The sequence below is a fragment of the Temnothorax curvispinosus genome, unplaced genomic scaffold (assembly GCF_003070985.1).
Source record: "Temnothorax curvispinosus isolate PA1 unplaced genomic scaffold, ASM307098v1 QBEX01000668.1, whole genome shotgun sequence".
Taxonomy (NCBI): domain Eukaryota; kingdom Metazoa; phylum Arthropoda; class Insecta; order Hymenoptera; family Formicidae; genus Temnothorax; species Temnothorax curvispinosus.
In genome coordinates this window covers 1-13503 of record NW_020210448.1, presented here as the reverse complement: position 1 = coordinate 13503, position 13503 = coordinate 1, and positions in this window count along the sequence as shown.

Here is a 13503-nt window from a genome sequence, read left to right as displayed (position 1 = left end):
TCCGATAAGGCAACCGTTTTACTCCTTCTTTCGTCGCCACGTCGCGTCCGTCCGCCCTATTATCACCGGATCTGACAGCGGCAATTTCCATTAGCCATCGCAAACGAGTATCGCGTTAAAATAATCGGAGTAATTGACGAGTACGTACGAACGTTTTCGCGAAAAATTAACACGCATCTTAGAAGCGCGTCCGTAAAATATCGTCCGTTTTTTGGACGCTATATGTCACGGTCGCAGATACTCGTACCATCGAATATGAACGCGCGAAAGAAATACCGCACCGTCAAATTTCCATACCGACGAAAATATTACGGCCCGTCAAGAAATATCTTTTTTTTTTATTCCTTGCGAATCGCGCACGTTTGGACAGTGAAAAATACAATCCGATACTCTATTAATCATGCGAAGCGAATCGAGCGGGATAAATCTGGGCTGTGCGCGATATGCGCGCTTCATGTACGCGCGGACGTCGATATTGAGTCGGACGGAAGCTCGCATGTTTATTCCATTTCCGCTTTGAGTGACTCCTTGCGAGGCGGACCCAGCGGCAGAGGATCCCCATTAATCACGTAACAGAACGCGATTAGTTGACGACGACGACGAATTACTGAGTCCTCTTTCCCCGTATCGCGTATTGGCGATCGTCGGATTGACGATGGCCTGTCGGCCGGCAATAACACACGCGAGCGTTGAGGTCGAGCCCGGAGTCACGCAAATCGTTCGATCCCGGTAACGAACTTCGCCTGACCAATCGCCTTGATCGAGTTTACCGGATAATGAGTAAACGCACGGTTAATCCCTGGTTTATCCCTATTAAATCCGCGCGTGGTGGCGAACATGCGTACCGCGATAACGTGGCTCTTATGCTCGCGAAGCGATCAGGTGTCTAACACGATGAAAAAGGGCTGATAACCCCGACGTGATGCGGATGAGATAATGCGAGATAGCGCGATTAGCTCTCGCCCGGCGCGCGTATCGCGTATCTGGAACGTACGTCAATTTTACTTCACGTCGGCCGCTCGTAAAAGCCTTTTACACGCGGACGAGGGCGGATTATGTCGGTCGTGTACGATGGAGGATAATTATTTCTGGTGACGACTTCTGATACACGATCATGCGGTGACACTTGGATGTGCGTCGCACTCGGAATAATCTCTAGCGCTTTGTTGGAACGATATTTTAACAACTCGCGCGAGCGAATGTCTTTTACGACAGTCACGTTTATGTATCTCTCTTTGTGCTGTTTATTTCGCTAGTATCAAGCGCGTTTACACGCGCCGCTCTTACGGTTCGTTTATCGCGTAGTAAAGTAATAATGTAAAACGGTTGGAGCGCTAAAGAAACGCGACTGCATGCACAAACTGTAGCACAATTTCGCTGCGACTCACATGAGCATTATTTCGTTTTAACAAGAGCTACATACGTCAACAAATCTCGGTATATCAAAGTGCGAGACCACGTCGAATCTTCGTAGAATCTCTCTCGGAAGAGAGTCGGCACTCGGAATTGCTTTAAACGTTGACTCTCCGAGTAACGCCGGATTTTGTTTGATTCCATTTTAATTCGCTCTCCGGACGTGTTTTACGGTTACCATAAACGTAACTTGAAGCGCGATTAACAATTACGGCGTGCGGGTTTCTCAGGATATAACCGTCGTCGTCCCAAAGTAAAGTGCGCCATAGACCATGGTCGCCATATTTGCGAGATTAAGACAAGTTTAACGATCTCGTTAATCTATTAGTAGCTATACAGAGTTCAATATTGTTACCAGCTACTTCTTGACATATCCCGCATGTATTTTACAGTTCTTTCATCGGCATAATGTCGGAGTCAAGAGTCTCTCGATCTTATCAGATCTCGATCCAATCAAAATTACTTCTATGTACAAAGAAATATAAAAAAGACACTGTATATTTCAAAATTCTTTTTTATAATGACGTTGAGCGATGATTCTGAAAAAATTTAAAATATACGAGACAACCATTTTACGCGTTCGCTTTGAAAGATCCACAAATGAAAACAGCTAATTACAGTTGCAATGTAAAAAAGAAAATAGGAATGACGTTTTACATAGAACAATTGTTTCTTTTGCCGGGCAAATTGGATGAAACGGAGCGTCAAATTATTCCATTCGGCATACGCCCGCGGAATATTGTTTTTATTTTCCGATCGGAACATTTGAATTTTCGCGAATTTACGAAGCGACAAATACGCATCATTCGATTCTCCGCGTTTGTTAAAATTATCGAAGCCAATGACCCGCCAAGCGCATTAACGCGTTTACGTTCACGAAAATCTTGATACGAGTCGGTATCGCGATATTTGACTCGTATCACATTATCATCGCATTTTCACTTATTTAAAATAGAATCGGATATCCTTATTTTGAGACCTGGACAAAAGGGAATGAAATTTTTATACATTCATATTCTTTTCTTTTAATTCATCAAATTCTATGTATATTTTTGAGTACCTCTGAATTAAAGAGTACGTAGAATGTAATTTACTTTAATCGATGACACATATTTTAAGAATCATTAAGAATTTATTGCCGTCTTATTCGCAGACTCGCTTGTCTTCTATATGCTTTAGAAATTTATGACAAATCTACCCGTGTACTAATTTATGGACTGACCTGATATATTCATAAGACTAATATGTTTCCGCGAGCATCGGCAGAAGTTTCACAACCGCCGTATCCGCGTAAATAGCTTGGGATCTTTGCTTCTCCCTCAATTTTCTTGGGAAACTGAAAACGTCGCGCGTTTCCGCGACGTTTGCCTTCCATACCTCTCCATCTCATCTCCTTCCTCCCCCCCTTCTCTCTCTCTCTCTCTCGCGTCCAAGACCTCTTTCGTTAACTCAGTTAAAGCAACTTACGTTAACTCACCGCCGACTCGTAGGCGTTATGGCACGCAAGCGACATTTATAATATTCACTTTGCGTCTACCGGAGAAAGCCCGCCGTGTAGCAAGCCCGCCGTCCGGAAGTTGCGGCAGGAAGTATCGTCACGCGCACGTCGCCGTGAAGGCGCCGGTCGCGGGGGCGGTTTTACGCCGGTGGGACAACGGGAACGAGAATTGAATTTACGATCTTGAGCGCACAAAGCGGATGCTCCAGTTACCCGGGGCCACCCGATGCCGCCATCCAGATATTGTCACTCAAGCTTTAACTCCAACAATAGGCGAGGCATACTCCGTGAGGAGAGGGTGGAGAGACGGGTGGAAGGGAGGGAGGGAGGGAGGGAGGGAACGCGCTGTTTAGTCTCTACGTCTGGAGAAGGCAAAGTATTACTGTCGCCGTATAATTCCGCGCGTGACTGCAGCACGCGAATACGGCTTCGTCGCTGTCGCGCGAGATAACGTGGAACACATGTATGTATGCGAGGGAATTGCGCCCGTCAATTCGTTTCGCTACGGCACAATTAATTTCTCGGCAAATTCACCGGGAGATCAAACGAACCGCCTTGGGCGAGTTACGAGCACGTTTTTTAACCCTCTGCGGTCGTCGGGTCGTTCGCTCAGTCTCGGTGACCAAACCATACGGATCGAACGGTGCGCGCCGCGCCGCGCGGTCGCGCGGCTCTCGCGAAATATTACAATACGCCGCGCCGTGCCGCGAGCCCCGCGGTAAAAGACGGATGCGGTAATTTTCCGGTACGGGTTTACGCGGCGGGAGAAACAAGTCTAATGTAATAAGCTTAATACCCCGGGAAAGTTGCCGCGCAACTTTCGGCCCTAGCCCCCCATATTTCCTTCTTTCGGCCGTTTGTTCGTGGCGCAGTTATGACAAATAATAACGCGTTATGCGCGCAAGATGAATTAGAACCGCGAAAACTATCGCGCTTTAACGAGCCGGAGCGCTCGTGAGGAGGGTCGTTTCCTGTGCGTGCGCTTATCCTCCTCGCGACTTTATAAAACGGATATTGCGCTCCTATCGACTCGCTACGGCCGTAAACCCGACACCGGAAAGGTATCGCGAAGGGTAAAACGTAATAAATTGTACGCGGAGAGATCGACAGCACACCGGTTAATACCGGGCCCTTGAAACGTGCGCGTGCAGGCCGCGCCGGCCCACAAACGGGCGCTGTATCTTTTACGATTTACACGTTTCATCGAGTTAGCGCACTTATTGTGAATTTAGCCGCGCCGCGCCGCGCCGGTGTCTGAAGCCCCTTTATCGCGCTATTGCGTCTGGAGATCGTAAAGGATATCGATCCCATCCGTAATTTATGTACACACAGCGTGGGTACACACGGACGATAGTATACCGGATGGAGCAACCATCCCCCTCCCTTCCCCGCCTCCTTCTCCCGAATGTTTACGGTGATTCGTGCGGCTGGAAAACGATAAGTCAGGTACGCCCGCGAAATTATCGAACGAGTCCGAATAAACTCCGACTCGGCGATGCGAAGCACAGACGCGGTTTTTACGGCCGTACGGGAGATATTGTTCTATTAACGGGTGATTTGTGTAAGCGAGGTTAAAAATTAATTAAGAACTGGTTGCACAACCGCGGCCTCACCTTTATTTATTCGCGTTGTCTTCATAAAGCCCCCCGACTCAATCCCGTTATTCTTAAAAATTCACGGGGCATTACAGATAATGATATTCATCGTGGGAGAAAAGCATTCTACTAAGATGCATCGTCGGATGCGCTTATTTTTCTCTTTCCTTTCAGCGCCGCGCAATGAGTACGAATTGCGGGACGCCCGGAGAAACATATTTCAATTACGCAAGAATTATAACGCGCCTCCTCGCTAACAGCGATTTATTAGCCGGCGGAACGATTCATGAATTCCTTTTTCCTCGTTTCGCGCCTGTTAACGCACCGGACGATGAATTATGATTGTATTAATAATTTATGACGCGGGCGACGCTCCGTCCGTCCGTCGCTCCGTCTACAGTCGAAATATTAAATTTGCGCTACGAGAGATTGGATGCTGTACTGTCAAACGGTACCGCGATCACGTTACACGCGAGCTCATTCTTACGCGATATCGCTCCGCAAATTGTCCCGTATAAATAAATCTTTACCTACAATCGTCCCGGCACTTTCGTCGCGGATTCTCTCCCGTATCCCGTAATCGTGCTCGTCGAGAATACGTCGGTCGGTCCGTTTCAAATACGAAATCCCGGGGCGCGCGACGTAATCCCGCCGCGATAACTCGCCCGGCCAAAGGGTCAAATGCCTCCCGCGGCGAGTCGCCCAAGATTACGAGCTACGTGCTGTGCAGCTGCAACATATTTTCAGATACGCCCGCTCCTCCCCCTCCCCCCGGTCCGCTCTCTCGGCCTATTTGACATACCGCCCTCCCGGCGCGCCGAAGGGATACCCTCCCCTAAATCGGAATATCCCAGCGAGGCGCGACCAGGCACGCTTCCCAATTCGTATTTCACGACGCGGGTCGGACGCGGCTTTGCTCGCCCGTGCGTCCTTCGTGCCGACCATATTCCGTCCACGAAGCGATATTCCATTCGGTCTCTCGCCGTTTCTCCCAACGAGCATTCACCCGCATCCCCGAGAAAGAGAAAGAGAGAGGAAGAGAGGGAGAAAGAGACTCTCTCCTGTGTCCGTCGTCGCGTAGGCGGCACACGGTCCACCCCCCCGCTGTTTGCGAAAGGTTTTACGATGTTTGCCGTCCATGTGGAGCCTTATTGTTATTTACAACGACGACCGTGCTCTTGCGCGTCGCGACGCTAACACGCTCGGCTTAATGAAACTCGCGGACATTAGTCCGCGCGAACTCTCGTCGTGCCACTCGCGAAAAATAAGCGGAGGAAAGTTTTTGAGATCGTAGAATTGGTCGTAACAATGTTGATTAGCGACGCTCTAGATTAATTAGATTTTCCTCTCTTCAGTTGTATCGAGAATTTCTGATCCGGGAAGGGAAGGGGGGAATCGCTAATTTACAGTTAGTTAATCAGTGGACTAACGGCATTTAATCAACTTAGCTGATGTGCGCTATTGGATTTGTAATGATGCGTAGGATTTATAATGTGTGCCGCACATGATCGTTTAATATTACGTAGTACAAAATGGTAATAAACGCTTTCGCGCTTTTGCGACCGTAAATTCTAACCCCCGGCGGCAACACTCGCGAAATCTCGCCCAAGTATCTCTCTCGCTCGTGGAGATGCGTATAATTCGCGTTTCGACGCACAATTCAAGGAGATATTTGGAATCCGTGCCGGGGAGGATTCTCTTCCCGCGTTAGTCGGCGATTCCATGAAATATACAGTTATGGGGGCGTATTATAAACTCAAGGGTGGATGAGGGGGATGGGCGAACCTCTTCCATTCCTTGCCTCCCTCGGAGCTTGACTATACACCACCGTTACTCGAACTTCATAACGAATACCGTCAGTGAAACTCAGACTTGACGCTTCGAAGGAGGGAGCGAGCGAGAGAGAGAGAGAGAGAGAGACTCCGAGTGAATCGATAAGCTTTATGAACGATATGAGGAATCGCAGGGAACCGGCCGGAACGATAAATCGTAGTCCCAACTGTACTCAGAGAAACGATAGGATTACTATCGCGGTATCGATTACAGGTAGTACGATTTGTTACTCAGAAGTGTCGAGAGAGAGAGAGAGAGGTACGATACACCGCCAAAGTAAGACATGAACAGCCACACTAACAAATAGCACCCTCCGTACGTTTTCAATAATCAGCGAAATCATTTGCGACGATGAGTCACGTATGCCTCAATCGTATCAAGCCTCACGTATGAATAAAAAAAGAGGGTAAAACTTCTGTTTAGGGGAGACACTCCAATAACCTTGTCCTTCACACATGTCATATATTATAAAGCTCATTTCTGAGGTAACCTTCTGAGATAACCTTCAAAAACTTTTTAGCCGTTGCTTGTTTATGAAAAAGTTGGCGAAAAAAAATTTAAAAATATAACAGTTTTCAGTACTGAAAAACATAAGTGACTAATGTGAAAATAATACATACATAGTATAAGCGGGGGGATCCGTCCCTCCTTTTGCACTCTCATCCTAAATAACTTCACTCAAACTCAATCTATATTACTGTGACAGTATTTTTTTAGCGACTCTTATGAGAAAGTTATTTCTTAATATAAAACGATTCCACGTGGATTTCCAACTTTCCATTCAAAGCGAGATCTATTATTTGTACGGTTTTACACGTGTTTCCAATTGCGTACAACGATACTCCTCGTTATAAAAAATTTGTAAGTATATTTTTGGATGGGATGGGAGCTTCGCGGAATGGCTGAAACCTTTTGAAGGTTACTCAGGAGGGTGATCTCTAAAATATATGTGAAGGACAAGAGATCATTGGAAGTGCCTTCCCTATACAAGAGTTTTACCAAAAAGAGAGTCGAAATTATTTTCCATGACCAAAAGAAGTCTGATCCGCGCTATTTCATTGTAATGCGTATGGTCGATAATGGGCGTGTATTTTTACGTATTTCAGAGTATGTTCCGCTCGACGCTCGGGATGTTTTGGCGTTTCCCGATCTGTTATCGCATTGTATCAAGTGGCGTATCGAAATCAATTGAATACACGGCTCGTTGATGTCCGCACATAAAGTACGACAGCTGTAAACAAAGAGAAATCATTAAATTGATTTTATAGCGCGGACCTCACGCCTCATCGACCCCATTGTGTGCGACGATACCGCTTTTACCCCTTTTGATACCTCCATCGGGAATCATATCGCAACGAGTTACATAGAATTTTCCAAATTGACGCGGATAATTTAACACAGTCGGCGTCGTAGGGAGGGGAGGAGAGGGATGAGGGGAGACGGCTGTCATCTCGTTACAATCGTTACATTAACGTGGAAGTGTCATATTCCGGTTTCGATAATCGATTTCAAGCGTATATCCAGGCGATGACAGTCGAAAAACGTTTCGACGCGCGGTGCGAAAAAATGCATGCGTATGTTAATTAGTCGTAATTACTCGACGGGAAGATCAATTTTCTGGGACACGACAGGCGCGCGGTGTCGTGTATCTTCAAAATAAATTAACAGTTAAAATTATTAATGCTGCAATTTGCGCGCAAACGCTTTGCAATTGCCCGTGGGATCTATCTCGCGGCACTCTTTTTCACGGCTAATAAAATGGCGTCAACAGGATGTTCTATCGATTAAAGTTGAGCACAGCTGGGCGAGTAGACGCGGTATCATTGAATTCTGAAATATTAAAATGCAGTGACGGGGGGTTGCGTACAATGTTACCCCTTGGTAGATACCCGGAGGGTGGAGAGGGACCGACGACGCGGCGGTGGCGGAAATACAGCAGATATTGAAAATGCCCTTCCCTCCGCCTTCGCAATTCCCGGTATCTTTTTTGACGGCGAAGGACCGGGGTTAGGCATTCCCGATGCGGAATCAGGTAAAAAAAAAGAGGGGGAGAAAAAAGTTACTCGACCGTGCAATGGCGATGGATATCGTTGTGTAACGGGCGGGAAAATCGTCTGGTGTTTTGTCTCGTTAATGGTACAACTCCGTATACACGACGTATATACACGCACGTGCGTGAGTATCGTTGTTGTCGTGCGGATGGGAAATAATTAGCCACTCTCATTTTTCACGACGGAACCAGTCATACCGGCCGTAATATCTGATTGGCTCCGGCCTTAATAAATTTCCCGGGATTGATATTAAAAGTGCGGACGATTACGTGGGAGACGTGGCTCGTCGCAGGACGTTGGCAATCGTTGAATTATACCCTGATATTACACGTGGCATGTCAGGTTTCCTCGCTATCTTTCATCGATTCGAGTATTTATGTCTTTTTTTTTTCTCGTGAAAAAGACGTCCAATAAGATTTCTGCCGAAAGAGAATTCGACTGCATGACTGTTGACTCAAATAACAACAAGATGCATCTAATATCAATTAACAAAGTTTAACTTTATCACGTTAATCTTTTCCAATAATAATAAAATTTTACAAATATCTTGTCTATGAGACATTAGAACACATATTATTTATATAATTAAGATAGTTAATACCAATTGGGTGTTGCGTCTCGTATTTGTTTCTTGGACCACTTTCGCGATCATATACATATATCAACGTCGCGTCGGCGTCGTATCTCAAGCTGGTGCAAGGCCGAAGAACTGGCGCATGGAATTGTTTCCATCCTAACTTTTCCTCAACAAGTAGGTGGGTGTGGTTATCCGGCGATATATACACGAACTGGTGTGTTGCGCGCGAAGGGTGCCTGTGTATTTAATTTCCGACGAAACGAATGGAATCGGTGGCTGTGCCACGAGAGATCGAGGAGCGAAATGGAAGGTACGGGGGAGGAGAAAAAAAAGAGAAAGATGGGAAGAAAAGGAAAGGTAAGAAAGCGGGGAAACTTGCACAATCGCTTTCGGGCTCGCCGAATCCGCCCCCGCAACAGTTCGGAGGCCATCGGTTATTCGTGTATATAGGATCCTCTATCTCAATTTATAATACAGCGAGTCCGCATGCGGCGGCAGCGTCGGCGTCGGCGTCGGCGGCGGCCGGACGAGAGTCTCATCGAGCGGAAAATGGTTTTTCGTAGGAAATGTGGCGTGCGGCCGCTACGCACACAATAGTACCCATCGGAGATTCGATGATATCGCGAAATTGAAACGCCGGATCTTAAATGGCCGGATAGTATCGGCCGGATGCGTGACGAAGGAAATCATTGTCGTCGTTCGGACTGACGTAACTTTTGGCCTTCCCGAACGTTACGCGCGTTACATATCGGGAATAAAATCTCTTATCTGCAGACGATCTCTCTATAGCGGGAGATGTCAAATGACGAATATCGATCGGACAAGATTTTTAGATTTTGATATATTATTTAGCGCCGATAAAGTCGAACGAGCCAAAAACGGATCAAATTAATCGTAATTTATACTTACTAGAGATAGACGAATATGAAATCGATGAATGTGAAATTTTATTCCGTGACGACGCGGAAGTTTCGTAATGAAAAGCATGGCGTACGCGCGAGATTTAATTAATGTGAATTTATAAAATACAACCATTCTTCTAACGTTCCACGCACAGTTTCGCCGTTGGAAAAATAATTTGCAAGACAATGGAACGGGTAATTCTCATATGGTATCCAGGTTTCTAGAACGCACTGTTTTATATGTTGATGACGGGGTGATTACATACACCGGATGCTCCGGCAACCGAACTTAAGAATTGAATGAATGCAATTTCACTCGCCGCTTCACGTTGAAGGCGCATTACGTAAACACGCGTTATAAAAACATCTTTACGGCGGAACTCGTCCGCGCTTTTATATTAAAATCCTGGGGCATCCTTCTTTCATCCGTGCCGTTAATAACGTTAGGCGTTCCCATTTTACGTCTCGCGGCATGCAAATATTTTTTGTTCCGGAAACTACTTTAAACGTGTAATAACAATAGAAAACGTTCAACAAAGGCTCGGATAATCACTGACCCAGATATATATTGATCACGTGTAGGCGTGCACCCTCCTACACACATTATATCCACATGCAATCACGCTCTCGCGAGTGAGAGATTCAGTGTATTTTTTGTATTTAATTAAATATCCATCTTATAGCGCTCGGCAAAGGAAATTTTTAACGGAGCTGAAACATTTTTCGCCTCCTTTTGTGCACCGCCTTGCCATGGAAAGGGATATTCCATTGACACGTAGACATGGTAGTCTCGTTTGAGAAAAGAAACCTTCAGCGAGAGATAGAATCCGAAGAAAGGTATCGGTGTACTGTCAAGTTTCATCCTCGAAAAATCAACCCATTAACGTTACATGACATCAAAAAAGCGAGACTATTTCTTCCTCGCGAGAAAGGACGTTTACAGGATGTTTCTCAACATGTTTGACTTGGTCACGACACTTTATGTTGAAGGTGGTTTATATTATAGAAAATAAACATTTCCTAATCATACGCAATCTAAAAGAGGGAGAGAAAGATAAAGAAAAAGATGTAAGCCGGAACGAACTGTAACTAGTTACGGGACGGTGTCTTCGAGTGAATTGAAGACTAATGTCGCTGTCGTGCACAATTCCGTCGAGATGATTGACACATTCGTCTTCGGTCCGTCTCGTTGGCCTACGATCGGTTTCCAATACGCTCCCTAATTCCTACATATCTGTGCAGGACGTTGTCACTCATATTTGACATGTTTCTCAGAACGTATCCTGCGGCATTTGCACGCACGATGTGCACGCGATCACCCGCTGACACATATGCCTAATCGCAGTTTGCACGCACCGCCCGCGGGATTGGGATATCTGCCCAGGTTTAGTACGATTAAGGTTCTGCTTTTTCCTGACAATTAATTTCAGACGATATCACATGTTAATTTGAAGCAAATAACGTTTATATGATATTGTCTGGCGTGTGTAAATATCTGCCGATATTTTATAAGAAACTTTAAAACCCGTACCCCTTTCTGTAAGTTTCTTGCATGCTTCTGTCTGACTACATAGCGCTGTTACTACTGTTCCGGACGGGCGCCGCACTCTCTTTTTTGTTTTCGGTCGCCGTAACTATATGTATGCGTTCCCGGACGTTGTAATATCGTCGGCCAGGTGCCGATGTACGATATCCACTCCTGTAATATTCATTTCCTAACGGTAAAAGCCCTCTCAGCGACTCTTTCAAGCTTGGATATCGGAAAAAACGAGGCATTTCCGTTAGTAAATGTCACGGAGGTTGGTAGATGGGCAGTGCCCACATATTACCAATCAATTTGCCTCTGTCGATACAGAGGTGGAGAGCTAGCCAGGAGAAAATATCAGGCTAACTGCACCGGGCGAACGGATACGGCGGAGTGAAAGAGAGAGTGACGGAGAAAGGCAGATAGAGGAATATATAGGACGCTTATGCGCGCGAGTACAGAGATGGCCCCTCCATCATATTTAACTGAGATAGCCAATCATCCCTGTCACTAGCGGGTGATAGATTATTTTAATCAAGTTATTTCACCCGAAACCCGATCATTCTCGGCGATAGACGCTCGAGGACGTGTGTAGGTACGCGCGCGAATGTATACATAAAAATCAGATTAGCCGTTGGAAGTGGGAGTATTACTCAGCGTTTTAACTCGAAAACAATCGATGGGTGTCTGTGCATTTTCACATGACAGTATTCAAGCCGGTTAAATTAACGATTGCGGGTCGTTGTCTTGCAAATTTCCACGTATCGGTCGCTAGCGATCGCTTTATATATCTTCTATCGCTTGCCTTTTTAAAGAAACGGCATTTCAGCTGTTTTATTTGAATGTACTCTGGGAACAGATCTTGGGATGTACAGAGTACGGTGCGAAGTACTGAATTATTGTTGGGAGATCTTGCGCCGCGCCGCTTGGAAAGTTTATCTCGAACTGCCTCACGCCCGAGTGATTTTTTCAATAATTCGCGAACGTCGGCTAAGTGTAAATCGCTAATCTCTATGTAGTTCTCTTCTTTTCTTTTCCCTTCGCGCTTCTTCGATAATGTATTTTTTAACTCCTCTGATGACGAATTGATCGACGGCCGGCTACGTGAGTTTCCAAGTTCTTATCGAGTTTCCAGGGACTTTCGATATCTCCAAGTTCATTCGTACGAATCTCTTTTTCTGCTTTCACAAAGTATTGCTCCGTTTTAATATGATATTCCTTGTTAAGCTTTTCCATCAATGTTCAATCGTAAAGTCAATTAAAAAAAAACGACAAGCTACAAATTGCAAGAATTATAATTGAAAATTAGTCGTACGCAGCTCAAATTAAAGTTTTAACAAATAATATTATAAATATTTTATCGTTACTTCATTTAGCGTTGGAGTTAATAACAACCCAGGTTTAATAACGTGTAATAAATTTATAGGACATGGAAGGACCCATAAATATTCGAGAAGCATTATTAGGTTCAGTAATTTATTATTTCTGAACATCTGGAAAAATTTATATGTAGATTATCATAAATTACTCTGTCTATAGAAAGTAATCCGAAGAGACGGAACATTTCAAGAAAATTATCGCTTCCATGTATTTTCAATTTCTAACGCCATTAAATTGCGTGACAACAAAACAAATCCGGCACAATATTGCGGTCTTATAGGTTTTATCACGGAGATCAAGATATCAAGAATAATAATTTGATACTGCCTGAAGGTCGATCTCGGATCATCTCCCAGTTCGTGGCTCGTGGCTCGTTGTCGCAGCTGAATGTCTTCGCTCCCTTTATCTTCCTTTACAAGTTGTGGGAGCTTCTTTTTTGTAAACGAGAGTAAACCCCTCTTTGTGGGGAAGTCCGCGCAGTTTACAAGAAATACGAGTGTTCGGCTGACGGTGGGTTGAGCTTTAATCTGCTTTTATTTCCCGTATCGCTCCCCCGCGGTGCGATCTTTATGACAAGATCGTATGATATGTAAAAACATTAAATGTATTGCTGTTATGGGAATTCGCGAAAAAAAGACATCAGCGAAAGAAAGTCTCGCGAGCTGCATGATGTACCCACCACTGCCATCTTCCACCCTCAAGTTTATAAGATTCCACGGTACACACAAG